At 39.4% G+C, this 19,406-nt stretch overlaps 1 protein-coding gene across 1 annotated transcript in view; it reads right to left on the bottom strand.

Annotated features, from left to right (window-relative positions):
* Positions 1 to 19,406, bottom strand: part of PALLD (palladin, cytoskeletal associated protein) — a 578,399-nt gene that overhangs the window by 208,623 nt on the left and 350,370 nt on the right. The gene's annotated exons all lie outside the window — the stretch shown is intronic.

Genomic DNA, 19,406 nt, shown 5'->3' with positions numbered 1-19,406 from the left:
AGTCACTGTACCAAAAAGAACTGATCGATCTTCATCTCTTTGGCTTCCTGGGTTCCACCCCTTCCTCCTGCTCTTCCGGCCTGCTACTCTGTGCTACGCCTGTGCTTACCTTGCTCCCGAAGAGCTATCTAGGTAGTAGAAACTTCTCATTTCTGGTGTTGGGAAATATAACATCAAAACATAAAGTGTGCACAGCTTGACCAAAGTAAATGATATCACTAAGAAGTATGGAAGAAAAATGACATCTTTATAAATGCTATTATATACAACTATGCAACAACAACTAAAAAATAAGAATGTAGTAACGTGTATATATGTATGCATACAAGTGTATAAATATGTATATGTGTGCATATATGTGGCTATATTGAGACGTATCCATATGCAAGTGTATATGTATGTAAGTATAAAAACAAACAAACAAACAAACTCACTGCCGTCGAGTTGGATTTGACTCATAGCGACCCCTCCTTGGGTTTCTGAGGCAGTATTATTATGGAAGTAGATTGCCCAATCTACCTTCCGAAAGTAAATAGTATTTGTGTTTGTACCCTTATGTGCTCTATTGTGTGTGTGTGTGTATGAATATATATATAAGGTGCATATCCTTATATATATATTCATACACACACACACACAAACCACACACACACAATAGAGCACATGAGGGTACAAACACAGATACTTTTTAGACTTAACCAAACACCGATACTTTTTAGACTTAACCAAACACCTCAGAGGATAAGTTTATGGGGTTTGAAGGCTTAGGACCAGTTTCCTGGAAAAACTTAGTAAATTGGCATAATACAGTACATAAAGTTTATGTTTTGCATCCTACTTTGGTGAGTAGCATCTTGGATCTTAAAAATCTGAGCAAAATGTTTTTCTTACCTGTTGCTAGATAAATAAGAGACAAGTATTGATTTGGGTGAAGGTAAAGGCAATATACCAAAAGCAAGTGACCGACACAGTAACACTGAGGAAAAGACACACAGAGAGGTGCACAAGAGGTAAAAACAACAAAGATAAACACTCTCACATACACAATACTGCATTAACAGTAATAAAAAATTTCAATCTATGGATGAATACATAGGTAGACAGGCTAAATGATCATGTAAATCTTGGTAAAGAGGAATATACCCATGATGATATATGGTCGCATAGTGCCTAAGGCATTTGACTACTAACCAGAAGGCTGCAGTTCAAATCCACCAGCCACTCCTCAGAAGGAAGGTTGGGCAATCTACTTCCGTAGTGATACAGCATCGGAAACTCAAGGAGGGGTCAGTCACTGAGTTGGATCTGAGTCAATGGCAGTGAGTTTTTTTTTTTTTTAATATATAAGTTTGGCAGATGATGTTTCTACATATGCATTTGTGTGTGTTATAAGAATGTCCATTTATATAATAGAGCTAACAAGGCAAAGTTGTGGTAACTTCTTAGCCACAGCCAAATACCCTGAGGGAGTGAGTCACTGGGTCTGTGGGCTCAGGACCATAGTCAGGGGACATCAACCTCAACTGGCAATAAAATACTACACAAAAACACTGTTCTACATCTTACTTTGGTGAGTAGAAACTAGGGTCTTAAAAGCTTGCGAATGGCCAACTGGTCTCTCCTTGTCCGGAGCAAAGAGGAGTGAAGAAAACCAAAGACATATGGAAACAATTAGCCCAAAGGACTAGCAGACCATGCAAACCTCAGCTTACATGACCCTGAGACCAGAAGAGCTAGATGGTGTCCAGCTACCACTGTAAACTATTCAGAAAGGGATCAAGTAGGAGATCCTAGATAGAATGGGAGAAAAATGTGGAACAAAACTCAAAATCATTAAAAAGATCAGGCTTACTGGTCTGATAGAGCCTGGTGAAACCCGTGAGACTATGGCTCCTAGTCACCCTTCAGTCCTGGAATTGAACTCACTCCCATGGCTTCCAGCCACACAATAGACAGGCATATAAGGTGAACATTTACATCAGGTAGGTATATTCCTTAGAATAATCAACCATGGGAGATTTGAAGGGCAGTATTTGATCAGGGAGATAGGTCAGGGGGCAGGAATGCACAGGAAAGAAGGATACAGGGTAAAGGGAACCACAGGGAGAAAATGGGAAGAGAGCTGTTACATTTTGGGATTGCAATCAATGTCATGAAAAAAAATTTGTACAAATTGTTGTATAGAAAATTAATTTGTTCTGTAAACTTTTACCCGAATCACAACTAAAAAACCCCAATTTGTGAGCAGCCATCTAAGATTCAACTATTGGTCTCTACACATCAGAGGAAAATAGAAAGAAAGAAACCAAAGACTCAGAGAAGAAACTAGTCCAAAGGACTAAAATCTACATGAACTATGATCTCATCTACCCAGAGACCAGAGGAACAAGGTGGTGCCCAACTACCAATCCTAACAGTTCTGATCAAGAACACAATAGATGGATCCTGACAGAATGGGAACAAACTGAGGAACAAAACCCACATTCTCAGTAAGACCAGACTTACTGGACCAACTGAGACTGAAGAAGCCCCTGAGACTTTTGTCTTGGGATGCTCTTTTTAAAAATTGAACCCAAACTATACCATGAGGTCATCTTGCAGAAAAAGAACTGTTTGGCACATAAAATAAACCATACCACCTATGAGGACAGTACTTCTTCAAAAAAATCATTACATGAGACCAAACAGTCAACACTTACTCTGACGTGAAGACAAGAAGACAAGGAAGCAGGGAAATGAGATTACTGTAAATGAAACAACCAGAGTAGGAATAATGAGAAAGCTGAAACACTGTGGAAAATGTAACCAATGTCACTCTGAAAAATGTAACCAATGTCCCTGAACAAGTTGTGTAGAAATTGTTAAATGGGAAATTAATTTGCTGTGCAAACTTTGGCTGAAAATGCAATAAAATATTTTAATTAAAAAAATATTCCTACAGTTAGTTCTAAGAGTCTTCACCAACTCATTAGGTATCATTTAAAATTATATATATATATATATATATATATATATATATATATATATATATATATATATATAATATATATATCAACCCTGTTGTGAAGAAATTTTATTTTAAAACAGGAGTAGGGTAACTCTTCCTTATTCTAATCCTAAACAGTGGCCAGTGGCCTCTGCTCTGGTGATGCCATATGAGGTGTGACAATGAAGCTAAGAGCACCAAAAGCCTTCACAGGTATCTTAATTCAATAACATTTACCTTAAAAATAAAAATAAAATACAATAATTGCTGTGAAGTTCATTCTGACTCATGGTGACTTGATGTCATCCAAGATTCTAATCTCTACCACAGTGCAACAGCTCTGTAATTCCTTAAAACAGAGAAAGTTACTGGACCAACTGAGATTGAAGAACCCCTTGAGACTTTTGTCCTGGGATGCTCTCTTTAAACCTTGAACCAAAACTATACCATGAGGTCATCTTTTAGATAACTGTTTGGGTCATAAAATGAACAATATCACCTATGAGTACAGTGCTTCAGAATTGTAAGGGGAAAGTATCCATAGTTTTCATCAAATTTCAAAAGAGTTCCTTGATCCCCAAAAATAAAGAGTCACTGTGTTAAGAATTCATTTGAATAGTTCCTCCTTTAAAACAGAACTCATTCTGAGAGTGAAGATATTAGCTTTATTTATTTATTTTTATTTATAGAATTTTGTGCTATGAAAGCAATATATATTTGGAGGGAAAAACAAAACAAAACAAAACAAAACAAAACAATAGGGAAGTATCCTTCTCCCCAGTTCCCCAATCCCACTGCTTAGAAGGCTTCATTGTTAACAGTTTGCCATATAGGAGTTTAAGACAATCTTCAGAGAAATTATTTTAACCAAAGGATCAACACCTAGCTTAAGACCTACAAGGGTTTCAAATGGGAAGTTGGAGTTTGATTTACGATGGTGGTGGCAGAATGAAGAATGGGTCTGCAAAGAAGGTTTGGACACTACATGGGACTTTACACTGGAGGGAGATCACTATGTGAAGGAGAGGATGTGGGAGAAGTATGAAAATGGTGGTTTTAGGTCAGGGCCATGAATACACTTTGTGATGGTCAATTTTATGTGTCAATCTGGCTATGCCATGGTCATAATACTAGTTAGACTTTGCTATAAACAATTTATATGTCATTAATCTTTATAAACAAGTAACTTTAAGTAAAGTAGATTACCCTTGATATTGTGGATGGGCCTCACTCAATCAGTTGAAAGCCTTAAGAGCAAAAATTGAGGTTTGTGGAAAGAGAAGGACTGATTCTACCTCGGGACTGATATCCTGACAGAATTTTCAGCCTTCCTGGCCTATGGATTTCAAACTTAAAGCTGGTGAGATTTCCAGCCTGCCACTAGACCTATGGATTTTGAACTTGCCAGCCCCTATAAATGCATGAGCCAATTCCTTAAAATAAATTCTCTCTCTCTCCCCCCTCCCTCCCTTCTTCCCTTCCACTCCCCATCTATATATGTTGTTGTTGTTGTTGTGTTGTTATGTGCCGTCGAGTCGGCCCCGACTCATAGCGACCCCTCCTTGGGTTTCCGAGGCAGTATAACTACGGAAGTAGGATTGCCCAACCTTCCTTCCGAGGAGTGGCTGGTGGGTTTGAACCGCCAGCCATCTGGTTAGCAGGCAAGTGTCTTAGCCACTATGCTACCAGAGCTCCTCATCTATATATAGTGAGGTTTAATTTTTTTTTTTTTTGGATACATACTAAACACACATACAGACAGATCCTGTTTCTCTAGAGAACCCTAATACACACTTCCTCTGTGGCCCTGGTGGCAGTAGATGAGGAGTATTTTAGGAACCATTCCTGTGGCCTTGGATGCCAGTTGTTGATGGTAAATGACAGGTATGATACTCAGTGTAACCTAGGAATATGAAGTAACGAAATGAAGGTCTACATGAAAAGTGTGACAAAACTTTACAGGAGTTTTTCTGTATTAATGAACAGAATTAATGGAGAGAGTGTCATTTTCATGGATAGTAAGGCTCAGTATTCTAAAAATCTCAATTCTCTGCAAAATCAATTTTTAATTTTAAATCCACACATCAAAATCCAACAGATTATTTTTTTGAAATTGACAGACATGCAAAAGTTTGAGAAAAAAACAGTAGAAAAAGACTCTATATGTGTGTATGTACATCTGTACTAACAGTAATGTAGATTTTAAAGGTAGTTAAAACAAGGTGATAATGTATAGAGGGTCAATGAAAGAGGGGGAGGCCCTCAAAGAGATGGATTGACACAGTGCCTGCGGCGATGGGCTCAAGTATAGCAGGGATCGCGGAGCTGGCATGGGACTGGCCAGTGTTTCATTCTGCTGTGCATAGGGTTGCTATGAGCTGAAGACAACTTGATGGCACCTAACAACAACAACAATGTATAGATATCTGACTCAAGTGCAGACAGAGAGGTAAATGGAATAGAACAGAAAATCAGACACAGATTCGATACATAGTGACCCCTCCTTGGGTTTCCCAGGTGGTATCTCTACAGAAGTAGATTGCCCAATTTTCCTTCCAAGGAGTGGCTGGTGGGTTTGAACCACCAGCCTTCTGGTTAGCAGTCAAATGCCCTAGGCACTACGCCAACCAGAGCTCCCATGAATAATTTAGAGAACGATAAAGGTATCATTTTGAATCACTGCAAAAGTAGGGTTTATTCAATAAATTGTAAGAAAAAATAAATTTCAATCTGTACCTACACTATGATAAAATAAAATCCAGATGGTTTAAATTCTTAAATGTAAAAAAAGAAACCACAAAATCTCAGTGAAGAGCAGCAGTAGAACTATGAAGCCTTTGCTTCTTGGTCCTCACACTTTCCTGCACAAAACTAAAGAGAGACAAACCTAAGGTCATTTTGCAAAATTTGCTTTTTACCCTTAGCCAGAAGACACCCAAAGCCAATTTACCTAAAAGCAAAATACCATTTTAATTTATAGATTTTAAAAATTTGTGCATCTTCAAGGACAGATAGTATTTTACTCACAGTGGTATGTTATTAAAAATAAAAGGAGAAAAAATTCCTGCTACATCAGATTTTCTTCTTCTTCTTTTTTTAAGTAAACAAGGAAGAAATAGCCTGTTCTGCAACAGAGTAAGTATACTTTAATAGACTCCTGCATTCAATACTTAAACCTGGAATAGCACAAAAATGTGTATATTCAAGTTATTAGCATTACCTTTTAAAATGCCTTTTTCTATTTTTCCTTGTTAGAAATTTGCAAATTTAAGTTGCAAAAATTATATCAGTAATAAATACAGTTTTAAACAAATCAAATAACATCCTGGCTCACATTTTCTTTGTATATTTCCTCCTACCCTAATCCTTCCCATCATGTATGGTGGCACAGTAATTAAGCCTTTGGCTGCTAACTGAAAGGTTGATGGTCTAAAGATGTTGTCTTGGAAATAGTGTGGGCAGTTCTACTCTGTCCTACAAGATTGCTATGAGATGGAATCGACTCGAAGGCAATGAATTTGGTTTTTGGTTTTTCTGAAAGATATTATAACATCTTAGTTAGAGCAAATATTTAAAGTAATGATAACCAACACTAAAAAAACATGAAGGAGTCTCACAAGCATAATTTTAGCAAAAGGAGCAAGATACAAAAGAATATATATATGGGAGCTCTGGTAGCATAGTGGCTAGGACACTTGCCTGCTAACCAGACGGCTGGCGGTTCAAACCCACCAGCCACTCCTCGGAAGGAAGGTTGGGCAATCCTACTTCCGTAGTGATACTGCCTTGGAAACCCAAGGAGGGGTCGCTATGAGTCGGGGCCAACTTGACGGCACATAACAACAACAACAACAAATATATATATATATATATAAAACCAAAACTAAACTCACTGTCATCAAGTCAATTATGATTCAATTGGCATAACATGCTACACAAAAACATTGTTCTACATCCTACTTTGGTGAGTAATGACTAGGGTCTTAAAAGTTTGGAAATGTCCATCTAAGATGCAACAATTGGTCTCTCCTTGTCCAGAGCCAATAAGAATGAAGAAAACCAAAGATACATGGAAACAGGTAGTCCAAGGAACTAGTGGACCACAAGAAACTCAGTCTTCACAACTCTGAAACCAGAAACCAGATGGTGCCTAGCCACCACTGTTAATCACTCAGAAAGAGATCAAAATATGAGATCCCAGATAGAGTGGGAGAAAAACAAAACTCAAAATCATTAAAAAGATCAGGCTTACTGGTGATAGAAACTGGTGAAACCCCTGAGACTATGGCCTCTAGTCACCCTTCAGGCCTGGAATTGAACTCACTTTTGTGGCTTCCAGCCAAACAGTAGACAGGCATATAAGGTGAACATTTACACCAGGTAGGTACACTCCTTAGAACAATCAACCAGATCTGAAGGGCAGTATTTGTGCAGGGAGATAGCTCAGAAGAATGCATAGAAAAGCAGGACATATGGAAAAGGTAATCACAGCAAGGAAGTGGGAAGAGAGCTGTTACATTATGGGGATTGCAATCATTGTCATGAAACAAAATGTGCATGAACTGTAATTTGCTCTGTAAATTTTCACCCAAATCACAGTTAGAAAAAAAAAAAAAAAAGTAGAAAACAAAAATATAAAGAGATTTTCCATTTATAAAAAGCAATATTGGAGGTGGGAAGATGGCATTGTACCTGTAGCCTGAATGTTTATTCCCCCTAGCATCTCACTTCTTGAATAAGTAGATAAAGCAGATAGAAAGAATGATACTGGAGTAATGAATTACTAAGGAGAAGATAAGGTTCCAGATTTACTGGAGGTAGAGAAAAAGAGCAGATTAAACAACTGGGAAAAATAAAGGAACATGCCTAGCAAGCAGGGAGATGGAGAGGTGGAGAACCAAAGGTCTCATTAGCAATACAAAAGAGATTGGTGAAGAGAAGGAAGAAAAAAAAAATCATGGAACCCACAGAGGCTTTGGGGAACTCAGAATACCCAAACCAGGACTTTTTGACAGAGATATTGGGAGCTGAGCTGAATTAGTAGATAACCTTGCTGGGAAACAGATCAAAACCCCCCTTGGCTTGGGCTGCCATGGAGTTCAGAAAGTAGTAGGGGAGAAGGGAAGGAGGGGAGGCTCCCTCTCAGTGGGCGGAGCCCCAGAGTAAGTGCACCGTGGCAGGCTGAGGTTCAACTCTTCCATGACTACTTTTTAGCGCAGAGTAGATTGGAGTACTGGGTTTTTCCAGCTTCTTGATTCAAGTGGAAAGTGATGACTCTCTACCCATTGGGCTCTCTGTCGATTTTGAACTGCAGGTCTTTGACTGACAGTAGTACGTCATCATTAGTAGCTGTCCCAGGAAGACACAAACCATATTGCCTGAGCCATCAGCACCTTGCCCAAACGTGGAAGACAGAGACTCACTACTGGTGCCTTTTTTTTTTTTTCTTTCTTTCTTTCTCTTTTTCCCCCTTCTTCCCTGCCTCATCCAATAGAAAGAGTGCATTAAACCACCACAACACCTGCTCATCCCAACTCCAAACCCCCTTCATGATGAACAGAGACCTCCATCCACATCCCCACCAGTGACTCCATCAACACAAAGAGAACTGGAGAGCAATCCAGTAAAACCAAATTAATAACCAAAAAATATACCCGCTCCACACTTTCAGATATAGTGAAACATAAAATTAGAGTGAAACAAATCAATACATAACTAACAGTTAAAGACAACAACTTCAAAATGTCTAGGAAACAACAGACAGCCTCAAATCAAACAAACAAACAAACACAAACAAAAAAAAAGGACAAGACAATAGAAACAAAACCCCAGGCTAAAAAATTATTTATCATGGAATAAGAACAGGCAATAGAATTACCTGAGAAGGAATTCAGAAGATATGTATATAGAACACTCCAAAAGCTCAAGGAAACCATAAACAGAATCAACAAGAAGACAGACAGTACCCTGGAAGAATTCAGGAAAACCATTTAAAAACAAAATAACAATATAAAAACATGATTAGAACTCATATAAAAACAGCAGTTAGAATCCAGAAGATGAACACTAAAATTACAGTTAGACAACATATTGGAAGGACAAAACAGTAGACTAGAACTGGCTGAAGAACACATTTCCCAAATAGAAGACAATTCCTTTGACACCAGCCTGTATGAAGAAAAATCAGAACAAAGATTTAAAAGAAATGAAGAGAACCTAAGAGATATATGGGATGACATGAAAAGAAACAACATATGCCTCATTGGACTACCAGAACTAGAGGAGGCAAAAAACCCACTGAGAAAATTGTCAAAGACTTGCTAACAGAAAATTTCCCCCATATCACGAAGGAAGAAAAGATATCTGTCCAAGAAGCTCAATGAACCCCATACAAGATAGACCCCCAAGAGAAAGTCACCAAGACATATCATAATCAAACTCTCCAAAACCAAAGATAAAGAAAGAATCTTGGGAGCAGCTTGGGAAAAATGAAATGTCACCTACAATGGACAACCAATAAGACTAAATTTTGATTACTTAGCAGAAACCATGTAGGCGAGAAGGCAATGAGATGGCATATATTAACACTGAAGGAAAAGAACTTCCAATCAAGAATTCTATATCCAGACAAATTGTCCCTCAAATATGAGGGTGAGATCAAGACATTCTCAGCAAACAGAGATTAAGGAAATTTGTGAAAACCAGACCAACCCTACAAGAAATGCTAAAGGGAGTCCTTCCAATAGAAAACCCACAACAGAGAGCAACAAACTAAAATCAGGATACTTTACATCAACACTTAGAAACCAAACCAGAAATAGATGCTCAAAATAAGCTCATAAAACAATGTACACAAAGAAATAAGGGAGTCAATATGCAGATGACACCAGCAACAAAGCAAATAGAGGAAATAAAAGTTCTAATTACAAAACTTCCAAATGGAGAGGAAGACAGGACAATGTCTTTATAGAACTGACTGCTCCAAACTTAAGAATTTACTTCAGGATAACCACAAAGAAAATTAACAACCCACTAAGCAAACCCAGAAAGAAGAAAAATATACACCTCCTTGGGTTTCCGAGGCAGTATCACTACGGAAGTAGGATTGCCCAACCTTCCTTCCGAGGAGTGGCTGGCGGGTTTGAACCGCCAGCCTTCTGGTGAGCAGTCAAGTGCCTTAGGCACTATGCTACCAGAGCTCCTTAGGCACACCTTAGGCATCAGAGTTGCAGCATTCACATGCAGAGAAAACTGGACAGACAGGAGTGCATAACTAAGAAGGGCATAGAGGTGTGTGGGGGGGTCACAGGGAAGGAAGAGTAGGAGAGTGGGTTAGGGTTGGGGATGGTAATCAGGGAGTGAAACCAAATGTACATAAATTGTTGAATGTAAAACAAATTCTGCTCTGTAAATTTGCACCCAAAGCACAATAGAAAAAACAAACAAACAAACAATGAGATATCATCTCACTCTAGCATTAATAACAAAGTTAAAAAACAAAAACAAAAAAAAAACAAAAGCCAGAAAACAATAAATGCTGGAGAGGGTGTAGAGAGACTGGAACTCTCATACACTGCTGGTAGGATTGTAAAATGGTACAACCACTGTGGAAAATAGTATGGCACTTCTTTAAAAAGTTAGAAATAGCAATACCATATGATTCAGCAACCCGACCACTAGGTCAGATATACCAGAAAAATAAGAGTTGTGGCATGAACAGATATATGCACAGCTATGGTAGCATAGTGGTTAAGGCACTTGACTGCTAACCAGAAGGCTGGAGGTTCAAACCCACCAGCCACTCCTCGGAAGGAAGATGGGGCAATCTACTTCCGTAGTGATACTGCCTCGGAAACCCAAGGAGGGGTCGCTATGAGTCGGGTCCGACTTGATGGCACATAACAACAACAACAACAAATGTTCATTGCAGTAGTATTCACAATAGCAAATAGACAGAAACACACTAAGTGCCCATCAGCAGATGAACAGATAAACAAACTATGGTACATACACACAGTGGTATACTTCACAATGTTAAAGAATAATGATGAATCTGTAAAACACCTCATAACATGAATAAACTTAGAGGACAGTATGCTGAGTGAAAGCAGTGGATCAGATAGGACAAATGTTGTATGAGAGTCAAGAAAAGGTTTACACACAGAGAAAATCATTCTTTGAAGTTTACCTGGGGTGGGAGGGGAAGGGAAAATAAGTCACTAAGTAGAGGGTAGACATTTATTAACTTGGGTGAAGGGAAATGCAATATACAATAAGGGGGAGGTCAGCACAAAACAAACCAAAACAAAACTCAATGTAATTATCTGCCATTAATTAGAATTGATTCTACTTGTCTCCCTTTATTTTATTACCAGTGTCGTGAATCATGGACCTCCCAGTTATGTCACTATTTTCCTTTGAGATCGTATGACTTTAGACTTGAGACAGATTGTTAACTGGGTCTCTCCCCTATCAGTACTGAAGAGGTATATAGGACATAGAGCTGTCAGATTCCCAACCTGAGGTGAGATTTAGGGTTGAGGAAAGAAAGTTTCATCCCTGATGAAAATATGGGACATTACAGAATTTTCCTGAAGAATTCCCAAGAAGTCACTGCCTCCCAGAATAGGGGGACCTCAGGATCAAAGGATAAAAGTCCAACTTCCTAACTATAGTTCAAGGGTCATTGTTTTGGTCAAACTCTGAAAGTTTTTGAGTTCATTAACATGAAAAATGGATTTTCACTGGATTTATCCAGCAATCCAAACTCGGATTTGCAGAGAAGATAAGGGTCAGATGATGCAGTTTATTTGAGCTCAGTCATAAATTCGGAACCAGTAAAGAAGGCAGGAGCAAGGGCAGAGGTTCATTTTCATACTCTGGACAAACAGCACAGTTCCTTATACTGTGCATTCACTTGCATAGCTAGTATTTGCAAGCATACAGTGCACCCCTTATTAAAATGGAATCCCACTGGCTAGCTAATTGATTCACAAGTCCGCTAACTAATTCCATACTAACAGCTTAAATGAAAAGTTAATGAAACACAGCTAGAGCCTCATTATGATTCACTTGCAACAACCTTTCTTTAAAAAAAAAAAAAAAAGGTGAAAGGAAGAAAAGACCTGAGGCTTCATTAAATGGAAAATGTCTGGGACATCATCCTGGGCTGGAATGCACCCACAGCCAGAAGCATTCCTCAGACCAGCCTTCCTGCCAAGTCCCAGGGAAGCCGCTTCTTGGAGGCAGGAAAGAAATCCCCACAGGTGTCCTGTGACCAGACTGACCAGAGCTCATAAGGCTGCATTGTTTGCTGCTCTGCAGGGTCTGCTCAAGATGGGAAAAAGCTGTTCACATAGACTACTGTGCACTTCACAACTTCACACTCTGTCCTATGAATAAAACTGACACTTGACTTATATTTACAAGCAAGGGGCAGGTGGAGAATCCCTATGTCCTCTCTTCCCTTCTCTTGAATTTTGGTTGACAGCAGCAGTTTATTTCTTCCAGATGAATGAAAGTATGCAGTTCCCTTGTCTCAACACTTTGGTGGTTTCCTGTGGCTGATGGATGGTTCCTCAGTCTCCATTTTCAGTCCAAAGTAAAGAAACCGTCTGACTTCATACTCTCTCCACTGGGTGTTTCCACCAACACCTCAAATACAACATGTGCAAGATAACATCTCATTTTTTCCTGTGATGCAACTCTACCTCTTGGTTTCCTTAAATCTTCAGTGGCACCCTATGCTGAAACTTGTGAGTTACCTTTTACAGCCCTAACTTACTCATCACTTATTTAAGGTCAAGGGACAATCACATGCCTGGCTGAGCAGTTGGCCATTGTCCTGAAATTAGTAGGCACTGCAGGTTCTTCTCTATGTATCAGTATGATTGGAGTTCCTGGGTGGTGTAAAATGTTAAAGTATTCCCTGCTAACTGAAAGGTTGGAAGTTAGAGTCCACCTAGAAGCAACTTGGAAGAAAGGACTGGCAATCTACTTCCAAAAACATAGTCATTGAAAATGCTATGAAGTATAATTGTACTCTGACACACATGGGGTTGCCATTAGTCAAAATCATCTCAATAGCAACTGCTATTTTTTTTTTTTCCTTTTAAGTAATATAATCAAAGTCTTTGGAAAATTATTCTGTCCTCAATCTTACTCCATCTTATATTTTATTAACTGATCATTGCTTCCACCTCTAAACCAAAAAAACCAAACCCAATGCCATCCAGTTTGACCTGTGGCAAGGCCAAGTGTGTGTATAGAATGGCACTCTGTAGGGTTCTCAAGGTTGTGACCTTTTGGAAACAGATCACCAGACCTTTCTTCTGAGGCACCCTGGGTGGGTTTGATCTGCTGATCTTTCACTTCATAGTAGAATGCTTAACTGTTTGTGCCACCCAGAGACTTCCTTCTTCCTCCATTTATATTATTTGACCAATACTTTTTGTAACATTTACTCTTTGCCAAGAATTGTTCTAAGTGCTTTACAAATACTAACTTTGTAAAGACTCACGACTGCCCTATTAGGAGTCTACTATTATTATCCCCATCTTACAGATGGAATGAAGAAGCAGAGGCATACATGTTATGACCACCTTGCCCTTGGTAGCCTGCTTACCTTACTTTATTTTAAATGCTATTTATTTTTTCTGGCCTTTGTTCATGCTCTTCCTGGTCTCATGTCATTCCCAAAGATGTTCTTCTCTCTCTCTCTTCCTGTTTTATAAATATGAGCTGGCCTCCAAGTTTCATCTAAAGTCACAGTCCCTCTTGAATTCCAGATGGTTCTAGTTCAGATCAATCCTTTCCTACACTTACTCACTGGGCTATGCTTGTGCTACTACTTTGCAATATTCTTTAAGTGTCTTATTTTTCCAACTATATTATACACTCCAGGAGACCAGAAACCATATCTTAGAATGTTCTTTTATTTTTCCCTAGCACTGAGTGGTACAGTGGTTAAGGGATTCAATTGTTAACCAGAAGGTCAGTGGTTCAAACCTACCAGCCTCTCCATGGGAGAAAGATGAGGTAGTCTGCTTCTGTAAAGATTTACAGCCTTGGAAAACCTTTGAGGCACTTCTATTCTACTCTGTCCTATAGGATTGCTATGAACCAGAATTGACTTGATGGCAGGAATTTTGGTTTAATTGTTATTTAACTAAATCAAAATGAGAAATATTGTCATTATCCAATAAAAAGGAGAAATAAAAATCACCTTAAAGGTATGTTTGCTTTTTTGCAGCTATCGTGTATAGAATTTTTTTTTCCTGTTCAACAGAACAGTTATCATATTTATTTGAGGGTAGAAATGCTGTTTTCTTATTTTGTTTAGACCAGGGGTCAGCAAACTACTGACCTGCTGCAAGTTTTTTTTTTTTTTTTTTTAATTATCTTCAGTAATATTTTACTTGTCTGTGACATTAATGATATTGTCCACACAGCAGTTGATACACATTTTGTTTCATGGCATAGACTGCAATTTCCCATAATGTAACAGCTCTCTTCCCACTTCCTCTCCATAGTCACCTCTTCCCTATGTCCTTTCCTCCCATGTACTCTCCCACAGCTATCTCCATATGCAAACACTGCCCTTCTGTTCTCCCATGATTGATCACTCCAAGGAATGTATCTACCTGAAGTAAATGTTCATCCCACATGCTTGTCTATTGTTTGGCAGGAAGCCACAGGAGTGAGTTCAGTTCCAGACCTGAAAGATACCTAGGAGCCATAGTCACACTAGGCTCTATCAGGCCAGCAAATCTGGTCTTTATTTTTTCATTTATTTATTTATGATTTTGAGTTTTGTTGCACACTGTTCTCCCACTCTATCCAGGACCTTTTGCACCAATTCCCCTCCAAATGGTTGATAGTACCTGCTGCAAGTTTTCATAAATAAAGTTTCATTGGCACAGAGCTATGTCCATTCATTGTCTATTGCTCCTTTCAGACTACAAGGATGGCCTTTCCTTTAGATAAAAAGCAGACAGCATGTGAATAGGAAACACTTTGCCATTTGTTTTTATTTTAACTTAAACTTACACTTTTCTGCTTATTTTTTAACATCTTTTTAAATTAAGCATCTACCTATGGTTTGGAATCAAAATCAGAGTACATATACAATTTACTCTGCATCACAACACAGATACCAGTACACTCAAAATGAGTTGGCCAAGGTAGGGTGAATTGGGAAGTTTCTTCCTTTTTGTAAAGCTGTTGTTGCATACTAGCGTTCCACTGTAGTCAACATCTTTGAATGTCTCCTAGTTGCATGACAGCATTAAGTCTCAGTAATTTGTAGCAGTCTGGTCAAGTTGGCTTGTTGTTACCTAGATTTTCTATGCCACAGAGGCAAGAAGAGACATGGGTAACAAAATCAGATAATCCCCAGGCATTTACACCTGTCTTAGGGAGGCAGGTAGAGACAGCTCTTAGCTCTGATGAATGCCAGGATTGTCTTTTTGTCAAAGCAATGACAGGAAGAGAGGGCCTTCTCATAAACAATGAAGCAAAGCAGTCAGTTGATGAATTATGTTTTCATCACATATTTCAATAGAGTGATGGAATAACTATAAGCTTTTATTTACTTGTTTTGGTCCAGTCCAGTTCTCAGTTTCTGGAAATCACAGTTAGGACTGGATTTTCTTCCTTGCTTCTCATTTCTGAATCCTTCTCCTGGTAACTAGTTTAGAAAGTGATTCTCCTAAGATGATCTTAATAGCCCGCAGGGTTCTGACTCTGACTAACAGCCCAGTGGTTGGGACCCTACTGCCTGCTGACAGGTTCCCTCCATGTTGACAGCTGCTCAACTGCCTCCAATGTCTGAAAAGCATTTGCTTCTGCCCTTCCTGTCATCATGTCACCACAATGTGTTCTGATAGGTCTCCCAGATGCTACCTATACTACACTATGCTGCAGTTATCCTGCCCACCACGCCTGCCATGATAAGCATTTGCAACTGTATTTCCCCAAAGCATAGGGAGTATTCCGGATGTACTTCTTCCAAGACAGATTTGTTCATTCTTCTGGCACTTCATGGAATTTTCAGTATTCTTCACCAACATCACAATTCAAATGCATCAATTCCTCTTCACCCTTCCTTTTTAGGATGTGCTTTTGGAGATTGCTTAGTGACCTAGCTGCTAAAACCTGCCCAGCACAGTCTGAATTGTTGCCTCCCACTGCTAAGATCCTGTAAGTCAGAAACAATATGCTCCTAGTAATCTTTTTTAAAAAAGCAGTGGTTGGAACATTTGAAAACTTCTCCAGAGGGAAAAAAAGGAAGAAAAGAGGAAGGAGGAGTTCTTTTGGCTTTGGTTCTTCTGCTCATTTCCTTCTCCTTGTTCATCCCTCACTGTGTTCTCTCATGAACATGGAAAGTTCAGCCATGAAGGGGCAAAGTGGACAGAAATGGAGGGTCTGAAGTTGAGATGAGTCTGGTATCCTCTTTGTTATACAAATAATGAGGAAAGCTTAGGGCTGATTATAAGATCACCTGAGATTATTATAAGCCACTGGCAGAGGCATTTTCTTCTTCCAAGCCAGCTGTAGCAGGCCTGGTGATTTAAAGACTAAGTGAGGCTCCTAGGAAGTAAGGCTAATTAATTAGACAGTGATGAATGAAAAAGGTGGTAAGAGTCCCAGGCCATGTAAAGCGCAACTGTCTATACTAAAATATGGTCTGAACGTGTGTGATCAGGTATTGTTCTCCACAGAAATAAATAACTGCTAAACTCAGATATAGGAGCCTTGGTATCATAATGCCTAAGGCACTTGACTGCTAACCAGAAGGCTAGTGGTTCAAACCCACCAGCCACTCCTCGGAAGGAAGGTTGGGAAATCTACTTCCATAGTGATACTGCCTCAGAAACCCAAAAAGGGGTCGCTGTGAGGTCCAATTCAACAGCCAATAAAAACAACAAAAAACTCAGATATGAGGATTTATTTTCTGAATATATCAAGACAAAAAGATGTGTGTTCTTGGGATTAACAATCTCAATCTCAAAGCCTTGGTCTTCTCATCTGTGAAGTAGTTGAGGTGGCCCTGAGAGTCTCCACAATCCCGATTACCACCGATATTCTCTGAGTCTATGAGTAAAACCCATAGGAATTTACTGTGTTTCTCTCCTACTTGTCTCTTAGCTTTTGCCTTCCACCTTTCCTTGTCAATCAGCTATTTTATAGAAGACTGAGTCTTGAGCCCACTTTTCATAGAGTCAGTGTTTGAAGGATACTGGTATACATGCCTCTACTGACATGCTAATGGAAGAAGGCCAGAGGGCATCCCTCTAGTCCAAGGTAGCATTTGTGCACTTCCCTCCCCCCCCAAAAAAAACTTTTCTTTCTCATCACATATTTATCTTGGGGCAGTGGCTCTATTTCAGTGCAAGGTGGCAAAGACAGCTGTGTTAATCTGGCGAGGAAAGTGATAAATGGAATAAAGCATATCTCCAGCATTCCGTCAGCCACACTGTGGCACTACTGGCTGTTTCCCTTCCACATCCATCTTGTCCACATCACACTGAGACTTACTAAGTGTTAGCTCAGTAAGTGACCAGCAGCTTGGCCTTTCTCTTCCCTCTCTCACGATTTTCTTGATAAACCTTAGTCAGGCCTTCTCTCTTAGTAAGATCTCTCTATACATGCGTGTGTGTGTCCCTTTTTGATTCCAATGACTCCTGGCCAATGCTATAATTAGAATGGAGGAAGAAGTTGTTACTAATGGTTATTAAATAAACTGTGGCTAGATTAGCTGGAGTTTACTGCTGTGTTGTTGTTATTAGATGCTGCTGAGTCAATTCCCACTCATAGCAACTTTATATACAAAAGAATGAACCATTTCCCAGTCCTGCACCATCCTCGCAACCATTGCTATGTTTGAGTCTACTATTGCAGCCACTGTGTCAATCCATCTCATTGAGGTTCTTCCTCTTTCTCGCTGACCCTCTACCAAGCATGATGTCCTTCTCCAGGGATTGTTCCATCCTAATACCATGTCAAAGTACATGAGATGAAGTCTTGTTATCTGCATATCACAGGTTGTTAATGAGTCTTCCTTCAATCATGACACTGTGTTCTTCATATAGTCCAGCTTCCCTATTTGCTCAGCATACATATTGAATAATTATGGTAAATGGATACAGCCCTGATGCACACCTTTCCTGACTTTAAACTACCCAGTATGTCCTTTGTTCTATTCAAATGATTGCCTTTTGGTCTATGTACAAGTTCCTCATGAGCACAATTAAGTGTTCTGGAATTCCCATTTTTCGCAATGTTAACAATGATTTGTTGTGATCCACACAGTTGAATGCGTTTTACATAGGCAATAAAATACAGGTAAACATCTTTCTGGTAGTCTCTGCCTTGAGCCAAGATCCATCTGACATCATCAATGATATCCCTTGATCCACAACATCTTCTAAATTTGACTTGAATTTTTAGCAGTTCCCTTTCAATGTACTGCTGTAACCTGTATTATCTTCAGCAAAATTTTACTTGCATATTATATTAATGATATCGTTCAATAATTTTCCCATTCTGTTGGATCACCTTCCTTTTGAATGGGCACAAATATGGATCTCTTCCAATCAGATGGGCAGATGGCTGTGTTCCAAATTTCTTGGCATAAACGAGTAAAAACTTCCAGCACTGCATCCATTTGTTGGGGCCCTGCATATGTGTGGGTCCTGCATCTGTGGATTCAACCAACTGTGGATGGAAAATGGAAAAAAGACTCCAGAAAGTAAAACTTGAATTTGTTGCATGCTGAGCTCTATGCTGTAACTATGTGAAGAAGTGATATGCGGGTATATCTGCTGTAGCCTCCTTCCATTTCACGGATCATCACTCTTTCCAGCACTTGTTGTGTGAGCATCGTTCATTACTTGTGTTGTGTGCATACCGTTTGTTTCTGTAGGAAAAATGTCTCCTAAAGAGCTCTGTTAGCATAGTGCCTAAGGCATTCAACTGCTAATCAGAAGGCTGGTGGTTCAAACACACCAGCCACTCCCCAGAAGGAATGTTGGGCAATCTACTTCCGTAGAGATACTGCCTTGGAAACCCAAGGAGAGGTCGCTATGACTTGGATCTGACTCAAGGCAGTGAGAAAAAGCAATTAAAAGGTCAAAGCAATCCCTCGAAGGCTAAGAGGGAGCATATAGTGCTATTTACCTAGCATTTATATTGTATTAGTATTATAATTAATCTAAAGGTGATCCTCAAGGAGTTCTGGAACCATTCCCCTGCAGATACCAAGGGATGACTGTACATTACATATATGTTGTTGTTGTTGTTATGTGCCCTCGAGTCGGACCCGACTCATAGCGACCCCTCCTTGGGTTTCCTAGGCGGTATCACTACGGAAGTAGATTGCCCCATCTTCCTTCCAAGGAGTGGCTGGTGGGTTTGAACC

Source organism: Orycteropus afer, unplaced genomic scaffold (assembly GCF_000298275.1).
Source record: "Orycteropus afer afer isolate SDZICR_OR568_19922 unplaced genomic scaffold, OryAfe1.0 scaffold00364, whole genome shotgun sequence".
Classification (NCBI taxonomy): domain Eukaryota; kingdom Metazoa; phylum Chordata; class Mammalia; order Tubulidentata; family Orycteropodidae; genus Orycteropus; species Orycteropus afer.
This window is presented reverse-complemented; position numbering and strand designations above follow the sequence as displayed.